Source organism: Phyllostomus hastatus, unplaced genomic scaffold (genome assembly GCF_019186645.2).
Source record: "Phyllostomus hastatus isolate PE091 unplaced genomic scaffold, TTU_PhHast_1.1 phas_contig_524, whole genome shotgun sequence".
Lineage (NCBI taxonomy): Eukaryota > Metazoa > Chordata > Mammalia > Chiroptera > Phyllostomidae > Phyllostomus > Phyllostomus hastatus.
In genome coordinates, this window is record NW_025333900.1 from 3,859,004 (window position 1) to 3,873,801 (window position 14,798).

The window sequence follows — 14,798 nt, forward strand, 5'->3', positions numbered from 1 at the left end:
CCCCCAGTGGATGCCCAAAACCATGCACAGTACCAAACCCTACATATACTATATTTTTCCATACATACATATCTATCATGAAGTTTAATTTATAAATTAGGCAAAGTAAGATGTTGACAATAACTAATAATAAAATAAAATAATTATAACAACATACTATAGTAAAAGTTAAGTGTGTTCTGTCTCTCTCTCAGAATACCTTATTGTACTATATTCATTTATTCTTCTTGTGATAATGTGAGATGATAAATGCTAAACCTATTCCTGAATCTGTGTAATCATCCCTTACTTGCAGTAAATGGCTTGGTGTCACTCATTTCAGAAATTCATTGTTGAAGTCTTCCACCCACAAATTTAATGCCTTTTCCATCTTAACTAAACACTTATCACACATTGTGGCCATAAGTTTTGCATTTTGAGGTACAACAGCAAAACTGTCAAGAATATCTTTTTCCTTCTCCACAATTTCATGCATAGAAGATTTGTTCTGACCATAGATCTTAGCAAACTCAGCATTTTTCTCTCTCCTTTTTAAGTCAAGAACTTTCACCTTTTTACTCAGAGGAATCACTTTACAGCTTCTCTTTGGCATATCTGAATTGTCAGCATCACTAATCTTACTCTTTGGGGCATTTATAAACTAAAATAAGAGCTACTTGAACACAAGCATTGGGGTTCCCTGAAAGTAGATCTGATAACTAACCAACACCTCTACTTAGTGACAAATAGGCAGGATACGCCAGACAGATTCACATCTCAGGTGGAACAGCACAAAATTTTATCATGCTACTCAAAATGGCATGCAATTTAATACTTAATGAGTTTATTTCTGGAATTTTGTATTTCATATTTTCAGACTGCAGTTCACTGCAAGTAACTAAAACCACAGAAAGAGAAAACATCAATAAGGGAGGATTATTATCTACCATAAATGTTTATATTTGACAAATTAACTCCTTTAACTCACAACACCAATACAATGCAATACAATTGGCACTAATCATAAGATCTTAAATATTTTAAAAATATTACTTAATGGATCATCACAGGCAGTATGGTCTGGCAGAGGAACATGAGTTTTAAGTTCATAACAATTGTCTTTTACTCCATCTGGGTATTTCTGTCTGTAACTTCATTTGAAGAGAACCCCAAAGCCTATATTAAAAACCCTTTGTGAACATGTGGCTCCAGCAGATGACTTTCCTGAACCTCCTTGGTGCAGGCTTCTAAGTAAATGGTGATCAAGATCTCTTCAAGGAGTTAGTCATTCTCTTTCTAGTTCAATGCAGTTCCTTTAACTCACAATGCAGTTAAAGGAACCTACTGCCTTATTTGCTGGGTGAATTGCAATCGCATCTTATAAAGGCTGGGTTTCAAAAATTGTAACTCTCATTTTTTCTAGTCTACAGGGCTCATCAACTTACTTGATGAAATTTCCAGTGTCAGTTAGTCCTGATAAGAACAAAATGAACTTCCCCTGCCAATATCTGTCTAAGGCAAGAGTTTGCCTAAGATTTATGAGAAAACTTGACTGAAGTACAGTTGTCCCTTGAACAACACAGGGGATGTAGTGCCACCCCCTGTGCAGTCAAATATCCACATAGAACTTTTGACTCCCCCAAAACTTAACTATAGAAGAGTACTATTGACCAGAAGACTTATTGATAATATAGTCAATTAACACATATTTTTATATTATATGTATTCTTACAATAAAGTAAGCTAGAGAAAAAATGTTACAAAAATCATAAGAAAAAAAACTTATCAGTGCTGTAAATTTACTAGAATAAAAACATGCATAGTATAAATTGACCTCCCCAGTTCAAACCCATGTTTTTCAAGGATCAACTGTACTTGTCAAATGTAAACTAGAGTTTCCTAATTCATTGTCAGGAGTATCTATTTATCTTTAGGGCCTTCAGTTATTGTTTTGTTTGTCTCTTCAAGGGTTAATTCCACCCCCCACCATTAATTCCTGCTTTTGGAAGGAAAGGGAAGAAGATTGGTTCTGTTACTGATCAACGTTCTACCTTCCAGAGAATAAGCCCATTACATGATCATCCCTACCAGCCAGTGAGCAGCTTTTTCTCCACTGGACCTACAGACACAGAAAGTTTGAGGAGTGACCTGTAATCACTCCTCAAATAGCATTATAAATGCTCTTTCCACTTCCCAGGGTTCTCTGGTGTCTGGCTGCCACCTGCATAAAAAGCAGTGAACCTGAACCTATTAACATTTTTTCCATTTTGATCATGGGGAAAAGTTGGGAAACATAGCAAACACCAGCAAAAAAAAAATATATATATATATATATGTGTCCATGCCCTGTTTCTCCCTCTAGAACCTTCAGCAAGGATCTGAAATCTAATGTGGGAGCTATGCAAGTGGTCACCCTCTGCTAATTATCAAGCCAGCTCAAGGACTTTGCCCAGGTTCCTGGTAAAATATCTACAACTGAGGCTGCCATTGCACCCCGCCCCCACCCCCAAGAGAGCGAGCCACACACAAATGCTTTCCACCATGGGGTCAGGGTTTCAGATGTCCTGACCTTGAACCCTACAATTTCCCTTGACTGAGGTACACCCCACTTTACTTAGTTACTCTCCATTTTGTCATTTTGAGGGAAAATCTCTCTCACTGAAAACAAAAGAAGACCATTAAATCCATATTGCTAAAAGTAAAAAACTTTAAAGTCTTGTTCAAACCTCCAAATTCTAGCAACACCTACTGATGGGCTGGTGGAAGCAGCAAGCAGCAGGGGAGGTATAAAACAAAAACAAAGTGCTTCTATTTAAAAGCTGAAGGATAGCTAGATGATCTTCTCACCCTGAGATTTCATGATTCTTTAGACAGCTCTGAGGGGTTTTGTGGGCTCTCTTTGCTATGAACAAATTCTATAACCTCTGTACTTTCTCTCCCTTACTTTGGCTCAGTTTGGAAATTTACTATGGGCCCAGCAATATGCTGAGTGCCAGGAATATAATGATGAACAAGGCCCATACTTTGTCTTCAAGTAATTCCAAGAAGAGGTTAAAAATAAAAGATGAATGAAAAATAATGTCCTCCAAGAACATGGAAGTCAAGGACTCTAAGGAGAAGATATTACCTGAGAGGCTGAGCAAACTTGTCCATTGGGTACCAAACAAGAGTATCTCAGACAAAAGGAAAGCATGAGCGTGGGATGGACATCTATGATGCATTCAAGAAAGAGCAAAGGTTAATGTTTCTCAGCCTCTCAACTTGTCTCCCACTTCTAGGTTTTCCCTCTCCAATATCTTCTTCACTCCAAACCAGAGCAATCTTTCAAAATGTAATTCTCCTAAAACACCTTGCTTGATATGCTTAGCATGGTTTGAAAGGCACTCATCAGACTGGCCAATCCTTCCTTTCCAGCCTCAACTTTATCACCCAACCAGTCCTTTGTGCCTGCCTCTCTGTTCCCAACCACCACCAAGCCTGGCTAACTCCACCTGACCTTCCAGGGCTTAGTTTAAGAGTGCCTCCACTGAGAAGTCTTTCCCCTCTCCCAAGGCTGGTTTGGGTTTTTCCTCTTAGTGTCTCCAAGCATCCTTCCTGCAGCACACATCAGACTATCTCATACCGACCTTCTTGGTTGTCTGTGCCCACCACAGGACTGTCAGCTACTTAAAAGTAGACACTCAATAAATATTTGTGGAAGAAAGAAAGGAGGGGTGGGAGAGAGGGAAGTAGGGTAGAATGTTGGAACAACCTTAAATGTGAGAAATAAACTAAAGAAGGACTAAGAGCCATGGAAAGAGTAATGAGAAACATGGCAGAAAGAGTGCTATTGTGCAAGCAAAGGAAAAGAGAGTTTTTGGTAAGAGACTCTTCTTATAAAAGGAATACTCTAGAGAAACCAAGTACCTAATGACTAAAACTGGTTTTTGTCCTTTTTCTTGTGCCATGAATTTCTTGGTAGTCTAGTGAAACCTATAGGCCCTTTCTCAAAATAATAGTTACATATAAAAAATATTACATATATATATTAAATAAAACTACTTATATTGGTCATAAAATATTAAAACATATTATAGTCACACATATGCTTCTATGTTAATTTATGAAGTAATACAATCTAACAGTCTATAAACCATTGTAAATTCCCAATAGTAATGAAAAAAACAATACTTCTAGATATCCACAATAGTTGTAATGTGATGTTGAAATACTTATGGATACTATCATTACTTTTGTGGTTTGCTACCTACACTCATAATTGAAGGAATTGCTAAATTTCAGTTGAAGATTAATATTTCCCCATGAAAAATCATAGACCCTAATCAAGTCACTGAATTAGCAATGAGGTCCTAACAGTGATGGGACACAAGCCAGAGTGAAATTAGGTAATGAATGAATGGGAGGAAAGTGGAGACCATGATTATAGGCTCTTCTTTCCAGATGTTTCTGTAGCCAAAAGAATGAAAAGGCTTGGAATAGCTTGAAGGGAGAGAAATGTCAAGGAGATATAGAAATAGAACATCTCCTTGTGACCCAAAAAGTAATGTCAGGAGTGTGGCTAAATCACTGCAGGAAGCAGTTCCCACATCATGAACAAAGGACAATATATCAGAACAGGGAGTTATTAGCACTGTTTTTAGTAGTACAGGAATATCAAGAACTGCACAACCTCACTGTCAGAACCCCAGGAGAAAAAGGATCCTCAATGCCACAGCATTCTTTTTCTCTGAAAAGTAACAGACTATTGTTGTTTGAAATAGAACAGATAATGGGTTGACTTTGGAGTCAGTCCACAATTTCCACTCTCCATGTAATGCTGATTACAGAAAGGACCATAAAAAGAATTCTAGTCTACAGGGAAGACAGAATCTCCCAGAAACTTGCTACAGATACAGCCTTTCTTGTACAAGTGGGAGATGGTCTCAGGGCAACAAAAGTTATTTAACCTAATGTTTTTCTGGGTCAGAACTAAACCTATCAATATCAGTTGATATCTGAGGCATCAAATGATAAATTTAAAAATGTGTATATGAAAGACATACAGAACTTTAAAACATGGCAGAACAGACTCAATGGCTATTAAACACAGAACACAACTAAAAAATTGAGAAAGTTTGGCTTTCTTAATATCCTCCTTCTCCCAGCCAAAGCCAAAAAAAGCCTCCTGAAATCCAATGAGCAGTGCTGCAGTGCCTTCTGAGAGTTTGGGGAGACCGTGAACAGAAGGGAAGCTGTGTAGATATGCAAATGCCCTACTCAAATCTAGACTTTGCTTTTCCTGAAACCCAGCTAATTAAGCAGTTAGAGAACTGCCTTTGAGCCACTTCTGTTGGCTAGTTGACTTCACTGGCCTTAGCCAGACCAAGAGAAACCAAATTTAATTGTCCACTGACACAAAACCCAGAGGCTGTCAGACACTGGGAGCCAGTAATACCTAGTCTGTGGGTGGGGAAGGTGGCCATCTCCAGCATGCATGGGACCCTGGGACTGAAGCCCAGACACTGCGAGGCAGGAACCTAAAGGAACAATCACACCACCCCTGTCAATCATGGGATATTGTTTATGGTGCTTTTCCATGTAAGGAGCTCAAGTCCTTTACAGAAGGGACCTGCACCAGCCTCACCGCACCTCAGTGAGCTCAGTGAACCAGCCGGCAGCCAGACTGCAATCAGCCCACATTCCAACTCCAGAGTGAGTGAGAAAGGGATTTCTTCAAGGTCACCCAGCAGATGGAGGCTGAACCTCAGGTAACACTAACTCCTAACCCTATGTCTTATCTTGCACAGTACTATTTATCTCAGCCTGTGGCTTCCAGGGAAATGGCACAAAAACAAAAACAAAACCTTCTTTTCCAAGAGCAGTCAAGGCTTGTCAGAACAACCTGGAGTTCTCAGAGGACCTAACATAGGTCTTAAGAGAAAAAGATCACATTTTCCAAACCTCAAGGCTCAGGTTTCTAACACCCCATCCTCTAGCTTCATAGAATGAACTACCTCTGGTTCCTGGAGGCAGTCGCATTGAACATAGTATGTCAACTGCTTCTAAGGAATATGAGACTCTGTTAACCCTTAGCTTTGGGGTACCTCCAGATTTCAAGGACAGAAGTGCTGGTATATTTCATGCCAAAGATTCCCTCAAGACCTGCCATGGCTCACTTTGGAGATTCAAAACCTCCCCAACCAGCACTCCCTGATCCATTTAGTAATCAGTATGTCCTTTGACAACACAAACAAGTGAAACCCCCCACTCCTAGGACCACTTCTTTGCCTGGAGAAAGGGAGATGAGGCCAGACTGCCATCCAGGGAGGCTTTCAGGTAGGGGTGTCTGAGACATGGCACAAATGCTGGCTCCAGAGTAGAGGGTTCTCGTTGAGCAAGCGGGAACTCTGACTCACCTGCCTGTGGCAGGTTTGCTCTGTGTGGCCAAGTAACTAATGAGAGCCTGGGAAGCAAACACATTCTAGTTCATTTTATCATGGTAAGAGTAGAGCTGAATGAGGGAGGGAAGAGTCAGGTGTCTCCTCTCACTGGGAGGTTCCACCCTCTATTGCTTTCTCCCCTCTGTCCCTGCTGTGTTTGGCCCTGATAATAAACCAGAAGCCACAGTATTTGAATTCTGCTCCCATGCCATCAGGCTACCTGTGGACCCCTCACATCTGGTCAAGACACAGAAGCTCTAATCGTTCTTCTTTTAAAACTCATCTCCTGTATGAGCTTTGCTTTTTCCTGAAGCCAGTAACATCCTGACCATGTAAAGATGTCCGTGAAGTACTTCAGGTCAAGACCTCAAATTGAATTAAAAGAAAGAATAAGAAGAGGCTCTAGCTCATTTCCAAACATACAGATTGTGAGGCACACAATTAAAGCCAGAGCAAGTTATTTATTACCACATTTAATACCTTAGTATTTCCTAGCACTGAATATGTGCCATAGAATCCACACATTCAGCAGCCAAAGGGAACCCTGAATTCACCATCTGCTCTTGTGAAATAAAATGATCACCTGGAAACATTTATGACATGATAACTAAATATGCAGTATGGGACCCCTCCTAAAGAAGAAATGGAAGTGGGAACTTCCACATTACCAAGAGACCACTTTGCCTCAGGCCCTTCTCAAGTTCAGCATGCCCATCACTAACACAGGCCATCACCACAGCTCATCTCTTCTGCTCCTACTCAGGCCCAAGAAGCCTGATGGAGGAAAGCCACGCAGGCAGCCCTGCTCCCAATCCCAGATGCACATTCAATAGGAATCACTCTTCTGCTTCACCCATCTCCCCTCACACTATGGGAGTTCCAGAGCTCCCTCCACACCTTTGAGTCCTTGCCTCCAGTTCCAGCTTGCTTCTCCCTCTATTTGCCATCTCATCCTCTGTCCTACCAGCCCCAGAAGGACATATTTCCTCCTACCTAAAGACAACTAGCTCTCCTCTTATCTTTAGACTGCTAATATCTGAGGGACTTCATGTCCATGACCATTCCCTCTCCACAAGTTTATTCTGGTCCTTTCACAGCTGCTGCCTTTCTGCCTTGAAACCTGCAATTCTCCCCATTTCAGGGGGTGGGCATAGGGGAGTCCCTTCCAACTGCTTTACCTCCTTCCTCTCGGCCAGTCTTTGTAATCTCTCCTACTGCTGCATTTTTGTAGTGCTCATTCATTTCTTGCCCTCAGGCAGTCTGGCCCATGGGGCACCCCTAAAACTGTGAGATCTCAAATGTCACATCCAATTACCTTTTACTCATTTCTCATCCACATTTAATCCTATGAAACATGTCACAATTTGGTAACAACCACCCTCACCCGTACCTCTCAGGCATCCTCCACATTGATTTCTAGCACTCCGCCCTCCTGGTTTTACTTGCTACCAGAGGGTGCTTCCCCTTGTCTCCTTTATGGCTTGTCTTCCAAAGGTGGGAGCAGGAGGATAATCCATCCTCAGGCCTCATTCTCTTACTTTCCTCATCATCTGCTTACTGTGAAATAGCTCATTGGTCTTCATTGCCAATAGAACAAAGTACCAATTCACATTCCTAGCCTTTGGTGTCTTCCACATGACCCCACCCCACCAACCTTATCTCCTACTCTTTCCTTCTGCTTCAGCCAGGATGCTACCCTCCTCTCCAGACCACAGGTGTGAACGAATGTGTTGATCAACTCCAAAGCTACCTGGGCTATGTTCCTTTTCCTTTCTTCCTTTCTAGGCAAATCCTACTCCTGTTCCAAAGTCTAGCTAAACTCTCACCTTGTCTCACTTGTATTACTAACGCACAGAAAACAGGGGCAGTATCTTACACTCCTGTGTATCCCTCAACAGCCTATGATAGACATATGGAAACCAAACAAAGCCAAACACATATCAAAGGAATTAAATAAGTCCATTTCATAAATATACTAAATCTATGCATCCTTTTGTCATGACCATCAGAGCAACAAGCAAAATGTAGGACATAATTTCTGTTCAAACATTGCTTACTTTATACACTTTGGTAATCATAAAGTCTATTATTATACATTACAATTTTCATTTCATAGGTTTAGGTTAATGAATCTAGTACTGAATAGATGTATTTTTTTTCCTCCTACTTATTGGCAGGGTGAGGGTAAGGTTTCATTAGCTAGTGGCAGTTGGCTATGTGGTCTAAACAGGTTGTTTTATGCCATTGACATGATTTGTCTGAAATGGTGAGAAGCAGACTTTTCCTATTTCACAAAGTACAGCACTTTGTTAAAGCACCTAAATTTAAACACCCAATAACATTACACCAAACACTGTGCTTTAAAGATAATACTGTTGTAGCTTACTATTAGAGAAAACACACACCCAGGAAAAAATTAATATTTTTCTTATTCACCTTTAATTGTTCATAACTTAATCTAAAGTTTTATTATTATTTTACACATTGATTAAAATATAACTTTACAAACCACACTTGCTCTATCAGAAACAGTTTAATTGCTTCCCAGTGTGTACCCAATTCTTTACTAGTAGAACCCCCAATTCTTAGCTGCTAATTGCCCAGCCTGCCTTTCAGCTAAACATGGTCTGCAACCATGTCTGGCAAATAGGTTATAAGGAGAAATGTCATGGGCAACTTCTGAGAAGTATCTAAAGGAAAGGAGTGACCCTTTCTTTTTCTTTTCTTCCTTCCTGAGGATTAAATATAGACAAACACTTGGACCTACAAGGCCGTGAGTGGAAGCATCTGTGGAGGATGGTGCAGTAACCACACAGAAGGAGCCTGGTCTTTGATTTTTGTTTTTAAGAAAATCAACATTTGAAATTTATTCTGCAGAGATGTTAAGTTCTTACACTTGTAAATGGAAAAACAATAAAATAGGTTGGCTTATTTTTGTATGCTTAGTGTCTATCCTGACTATTCTGAGTAAATATATTTAAAATCTAAATCAAAGATATTTTATCACAATAAAGCACACATTTTTGTTATTCAAACTTTGAATTTTACCCTTTAGAAAATAATCCAAATTCTATTCTATAATCGGGCTTAATTTTCTAATATAAGAAAAGACTGTATATGTATAGGTTTGATAATTCTTGCAAAAAGAGAAAATAAAATATTTGTCTTGGACTATATACATATAGCTTTTGAAGCTCTTCTCTGAATAAAGGTAAAATACTTGGGGAATATATTAAACTTTCTGCTCTGTAATCCACATACAAAATTGACCAAAATGTCCCTGATCAATAATTTTAAATACTCCTTCCTTTTCTTTCAAACACTATTCAGGACAGTTTTCTTTTTTTATTTTGTTCATGAATAAAGCAATTACTACGTCTAAACTCAGTATTAAGAAACTTTCATAGATCAACTAAATAATTTTTTAATTATTTTGCAATTTTAGTTATTACTATTTAATCATTACTTCCTTACAGAAGCTGAGGAAGTATAGCCTGGTGCTTAATTTATTTTAAAGATTTTATTTATTTATTTCTAGAGAGAAGGGAAAGGAAGGAGAAAGAGAGAGAGAGAAACATTAATATGTGGTTTCCTCTTGCACGCCCCCCACTGAGGACTTGGCCTGCAATGCAGGCAAGTGCCCTGACTGGGAATTGAACCAACAGCACTTTGGTTTGCAGGCCGGTGCTCAGTCCACTGAGCCACACCAACAGGGCCCTGGTGCTTGATTTTTGGTGAGCAGACACACTAGCTCTCCAGTACCCACCTCCAGACTTCATTTGATGAGATAGAAACAAGTGCCTATTCTATTTAACTCACTGTCATTTGGGGGTTTCTGTTATGTGCTACTAGACCTAATTTTAACTGACATACCTGAGAATCAAAACTTATAACTCAATTTATGACTTCCAGAAACTCCCAAACAAAATCCTGCCAGGTAAATAGCTTTGATTCTGAAGTCCATGTGTATGCCAATCCCTTTCTTTGTATGTCAAATGGATCCATAACTCATTTCAACTAAATGGACTAAAATAAGCATTATTGTCTTTCTTCATCTTTGTTCCCTTGTGGCTTTCTTCACTCAGCTGAAAGAGAGGCTGACTATTGTCATGGAATATGCATGCAATGTGTAGTACAAGAAGCTTAAGTTGACTTTCATCTCTGCCCTTTATTACCCATGTGACCCTGAGTAAATGATGTCCTGTATTAAAAAAACAGAGTGAGTAATTTTCTTTTGAATCATAAACCCTCCACCAGGGTTGCTGTGAGAATTAAATGGCATAAGCATGTTAAAGAGCCTGGCCAGTGTCTGACATGTAGGAGGGGCTCAATAAATGCTTGTGAAATCAAAAAACAAAACAAAACAAAAACTTAACCACAGAGGATACAACTCCAAAGTGATGGCTTCTAAATCAATAACAATTTTTTTTAAGTGGAGAGGAAAACTGTACTCCTCACAACAGAGATTACAGTCTTCTGTACAGAGCTGGATACTGAGACTGTTGGCCTTGAGACATTAGGATTGTGAAGTCCAGCTCCCCCATAAGCAGTGAAGACTCCTGGGGAGTCCAAGAAAAAAAGCCTTCATTAGGTGCGAGTTAAAGAGTGCCATAGATCATCTGCAAAGATAGCAGCCAACCACCCACTTAACTCCACATGCACTTGCACACCCCACTCCTACAGTAAGAGAACTATATTTGCTCTCTCCTTACAACTTGCTTTGACCAGTAGATTGCAGCAAAGTGGGATCTTGTGAACTACAGGCCTGGGCCATATGAAGTCTTACTGCTTCTTTTTGTTTTCTTAAAAGCCAGTCATCAAGTAAAGAAGCTTAAGCTAGACTACCTGCTGAATGAAGAGGAATATCCCAGAGAGAGGTCACGTGGAAAAGAAGCAATGCCCACTCAACAGCCAGCTCTAGGACCCAAACAACCACCTTCTTAGATATCCCAGCCCCAGACAACTCAGTCCCAGGCACACCCACCACATGTGGCCCCAACTAACATCAGGAGGAACAGAGCTGCCTAGCAACTCACAGAACTGTGAGAAATGCAAATCCTTGTTTTAAGTCACTGAGTTTTGGGATGGTTTGTAATATAGCAATAAGTAGCTGACACAAAAGATGAGAACTATCCCCTATGGTTCTTAGACACAGGACACATGACCCACCACCTCCATGCCTCCTTCCAGGAAAACTTCCAAGCCTGTAGCCTCAGAGAAGCTGCCTACCTATAATCTCAGCTGCCCCAGCCTAAAGTCACTCACTTATTCCCATGTACTCACACCGTTTGAGGTAATTACTTTACTCCATCCTTTAAGCTCATTTTTATTCTTCTTGTTTCTCTCTCATGAATTGTCACTCATAAGTGATGTCTCTCATAAATGGTGACTAAGAAATAATGTAAAGGGAAGAACTATGAAGATAACCCACACCCCAACAAAAAAGTTTGGGTGAGTTACTCCCCACCGGTTGGCTTTGCCAATTTGCCATAGTTAAAGTCCTACTTTCTATTCCTAAGTGAATTATTTGTTACTAAACTCCGCAGTAAATAACAGCTAACATTTATTGCATTCTTACCATGTATAAGGTGCTGTGCCAAGCATTTCAGAAGTAGTGTATCACTTAATTTTTTAAACAATTCTATGAGGCAGATTCTATTCATTTATCAGTGTTAACCAACCAGGCTCTGTTCCAGGTACAGGGGACACAGAAATAAATATCTTAAACAAAGACCCTGCCATCACAGAACTTGCATTCCAGGCTGGAGAGAAACAGTAAATGAGTAGTGTGTAGGATGGTGAGACGTGCAAACTAAGGAAGAAATTAAACTGAGTAAGAGCCTTACTGATCAGGTGACATTTGAGCAGAAAATGGTGGTGTTCACCCTGGGGATAAATATGTACAGAGAGCATTCCAGGCCAGCATGATTCCCTGAGCCAGGAGCACGCTTATTGTGTTCTGATAGCAAAGGGAGCTGAATGGCTGGATCAAGATGAGAGGACTTAAAGGTGAGGCCAGAGAAGTAACCAGGAGACAAATCAAGTGGGGCCTTCAAAGCCATGGTGAGGACTTTGGCTTTATTCTGAATGAGGAGGAAAGGCACAGGAGAGTTTTAAGATCACATGTTTAAAGAATCACTCTGTCTATCCTTTGTATGGTCAGGGAAGGAGGGATGGTTAGGAGACAGATGTAGTCACCAAGGTGGAATATGAGGGTGCCTTGCACCAAGGTGGCAACAGAAGAAGTAGAAAGAAGCAGCAAGCTTCCAGAAATATTACTGTTAGCATTATTATGCCCAGTTTACAAATAGAGACACTAAAAGTAGAGTAATATTGCCCAAGATGATACAGCTAATAAATGCCGAGCCAGAACTCAAATCAGGGTTTGATTTGAGAGCTCATCCTCTTTGCCTGTCTGCCCTACTGCCCTACTTTTGAAACCTCTGAGCTTCATAAGTCAGAAAGTCCATGGGTCAAACTGTCTCAATTCTACCCTGTCCCATCCACACATAAAAGAGAAACAGGCCAAACCTTAGTGTCAGTTTAGCAGATTGTCAAAAGAGTGTGGTGCCTTTATGACTTGAATAACCCCTTGTCTTTATGAGAAAAAAAGACCCAGTGCCACACTCTAGGATGTGGACAAGCTCTTGGCCCCAGATACCACAGGCTTTACCAATCACCCACAATCACCTGAAATCTGGGTAGATTGCTTTCTCTCTCACAAAGGTTGCCAAACAAGTCCTTGTAACTGATTACCTAAAGCGATCAGAACAACAATGTCATAAAACAATTATAGAGAGGACTCATGAAATGGTAAGTTTGTACATGTTAAGATGATGTTATCATAACCTGCCACTCAGTAAAATTAAATGTGATTTGGGAAAGTTTTCCACTAACAATTTCCACAAATTGAAGAGTTCTGATTCTCTTACTATATTTGAAATCTTGTTGCTCATGAACTTTCACAGTGACACACTATGATCCAAACATGTTTATGTGGGTGCTTCTTAGAAGAGATGTGTGTACACGAAAGAACACGTCACTGTAAATAATCAGATGGTCATGACCTTAATGCATTGTGTTGAAGTTAAAAAAGGAAACATTCTTAGTATTTTAAAACCTTGTTTAAATTGTCTAATATGAAATATACTTAATCAGAGGAGCAAGGCCCCTTCCCCGACTTTCAAATTTCCTATTACCAAAGTTGAAAACAAAAAGCCTTCTCTGAATTTCTCTTCCTCTCCCATTCTCTCTCTCCCCACCACCCCCTCCCTTTTCCAGAGCAGAGGACTCCAAGATTTTCAGCTGCAAAGCCTTGGAGACCCCAGAGGTTCAACTGTTAAGAACACCAATTTCCGACGGAGGAATCACATGCAAAGAGAGTGAAGGATAACTGACATGACAATTTATTGCCCCCAAAACAACCTTCTCAACTCAAAGCAAAACCGTAATTATTGGTGAGAAAGACACTGCCTGTTAACTGGCTGTGAAAGAGTGATTTACAATGAATTCTCCCTCACAGTCGAGGTCCTCTTGGCAGTCATAAATACAGGTTTTGTGTATTCAGAAGCAAATCTCAGAGGAGCAGAAGAGAGTAAAAAGGATACAGCATGGGAAGTGTGCCCTTTTCCCCATATTTATTCCAGAAAGTCACAGCACTAAGAGAGACCTCTTGAAAAATTCCCAGTTAAGAAAACAAACTTGCACCATGATAAGGACAAAAACTGAGCACTTTTTTTCTTTCTCTTCTTTAAGTAGTTTCATATCCACTGAAATCTCCCACTCCATATGTTATGGCTTATAGGAAGATAGCATTTGCACAAATGAGGAAAATGCTAATACGATTTTCAGTCACAGAATGCTGTGACTTAACCTTGCCAGAGATAGAAGACATAAAATAGTATTAAATTCTTGTATCTGAGAGAGCTGTCAAGCATTAAGGTAAAACAACACTATGAGATAAGCAGGCATGTAAAAGTATACTTCCCTAATGTTACAGGGAGAAAGGCTAGTTAAAGAGGGTTTGGGAAATGAAAAGATGGGAGAAAGTAAAGGGGTCTGGAAGAAGAATTAGCCTAGGGAGCAGAGCTTCAGAGGAAGTGCCTAGAAACAAAACAAAACAAAAAAATGCCTGGCAGGGGGACTCTTCTGTCCTACAGTCCCTACCCCAGGCAACTCATTCCCAGAGGGCACGGATCAGAAACCCACTGAGCCTTCTACCAAAACTTGGAGGACTTCTTAGAACATGTTTGCCCTAGTTTTTCTGACCAAAACAGGTGGCACCAATGCAGAGGCACAGAGCCCATTCCCCATCTAAGACAGACATGGTCTCCAAACAGAATTTGTTTTTCTAAATTTCCTTGGGGATATTGGAAGTTAGTCCATTTTAGGACTAGTGGG